This window comes from Urtica dioica, chromosome 6 (assembly GCF_054948205.1).
Source record: "Urtica dioica subsp. dioica isolate 48M chromosome 6, U.dioica_male_clone48M_v1_H2, whole genome shotgun sequence".
NCBI classification, from domain to species: domain Eukaryota; kingdom Viridiplantae; phylum Streptophyta; class Magnoliopsida; order Rosales; family Urticaceae; genus Urtica; species Urtica dioica.
In genome coordinates, this window is record NC_142761.1 from 6,283,708 (window position 1) to 6,285,772 (window position 2,065).

The 2,065-nt window shown below is 33.7% G+C and overlaps 1 pseudogene; it reads left to right on the plus strand.

Moving 5' to 3' along the window:
* Positions 1-218: 218 nt before the first annotated feature.
* LOC149393151 (secreted RxLR effector protein 161 pseudogene) lies at positions 219-725 on the plus strand (annotated as a pseudogene).
* The last annotated feature ends 1,340 nt before the right edge of the window (positions 726-2,065 follow it).

Genomic DNA, 2,065 nt, shown 5'->3' on the forward strand with positions numbered 1-2,065 from the left:
TCAAAATTGATGTGGTCTAATTTAGATTAAGGTTTGTGACTTAAGGACATATTTGTCATGAAGTTATTATGTGGCTACCATAAGTGCTAATCTGATTTGATGATGGGCCAAATTAAAAATAAGCAATAGTTAGGAGTCTTATATATGGTCAGGTTTGTACGCGTCCAGATATTGCGTATATTGTTGGAGTTTTAGGCAGATACTTAAGCAATCCAGGTATGGATCATTGGAAAGCAGCCAAACGGGTCATGAGGTACTTGAAAAGAACAAAAGATCACATGCTCACATATAGGAGGTCAGACCACTTGGAGATCATTGGTTATTCTGACTCGGATTTTGCGGGATGCCAAGATAGTAGGAGATCCACATCAGGCTATGTCTATTTGTTGGGCGGTGGAGCTATATCATGGAAGAGTGCAAAACAGACTCTTATAATTTCATCCACCATGGCAGTAGAATTCGTAGCATGTTATGAGCCATCCAACCATGGTATATGGCTGAGGAATTTTGTCACAGAGCTGCGTATTGTGGAAGGAATTGAAAGCCCGCTTAAGTTATATTGTGACAATAAATCAGCCGTAATGTATTCCAACAACAATAAGAGCTCGACGAAGTTGAAACATATCGACATCAAGTTCTTAGTTGTTAAGGAAAGAGTACAAAGTAGACAAATTTATATAGAGCATTTAGGAACAAACTCCATGATAGCGGACCCTCTTACATAGGGTCAACCATCGAAGGTCTTTCATGAACACACTTCTCATATGGGTGTTGTAGAGCTTCAGGATATCTAGATTCGGTGGGAGTTTGTTTGTTTGTTTTATTTATGTTGTGTGCTTTATGTTTGAATGTGTTGTTTGTAAACACACATATTTATTGTTTCTGATCAGATTTATGGTATTAGTTTATCACACTTTGCATATTTAGGATATAGTTTGATCTCTTTAAAGTAGGATTGGATAAAACTGATATGAATAGATCACCTTGCATATAATTTTATCTACCACATATTCATGATTAATCTATGTCATTTGATTATATTGATGTATGTGACCACTGATGTGTTTAGTTGTGATTGATACAACGAAAACAACTTTGATACTACATTGATGTAATTGATGGACGAGATTGTAATATGTCACATCATGATAATGACAAACCTTTTCTACGCGCTAAGGTTGACACATTTATTTTACACATATGTAGTCCAGTGAGAGATTGTTAGAATAATTTTGGGACTACTAATGTCATTAAATAAATGTGTTGGGTCATTATTAATTAAGTAAAAATTGATGTGGTCTAATTTAGAATAAAGTTTGTAACTTAAGGACATATTTGTCATGAAGTTATTATGTGGCTACCATAAGTGCTAATCTAATTTGATGAGGGGTCAAATTAGAAATAAGCAATAGTTATTAGTAACTGCCTGAAAGTTATTAGTAACAGGGTAGGTCCCTGATTGCAGTACGTACGATCTTTTCTTGTATCCCCATCAACAAGAATACTCCAGACTATCAGGCAAACTGCAATTGGAAAACCACCACTCTTTTGTATTTTCAATCCATGGATTCAGGTACGCTTCCGCTATTAAGATCTATGGTTTTGTTTCTCTTGAATTGAATTAGGATTATTTTAGGGATTTAAAATCCTAACAGTAAAATATATAAGTTAAGTATATGTCAAGGTTTGTGTATTATGCAACTGCCTTATGTTTTTGCAAATTCGCAATAAATTTCACAAATACAGCCATTATTTTAGCAAATAATGCAGATAACATTCATACTAAATTATTTGGGTATACCCTTTCGTCAAACAAAGTGGCTAAAATGTGATATGTAGAAAATTGTAACTTTTTTGGTTGGATATAAACACTGTTTGATTTTGCATTGTATAATAGAGTGATAAAAATTGCACAATAAACATTGTTTGATTTTTCTCATGCGTTCTAGAAAAATATCAATTGCTAATTTATTTCTTACGCGTACTCTTTTATTTCTCAATCATTCTCGTTATGCACTTCCCTTGAAAATCTGATTAAAATATGTGCATTTCCCATGAAAAACTG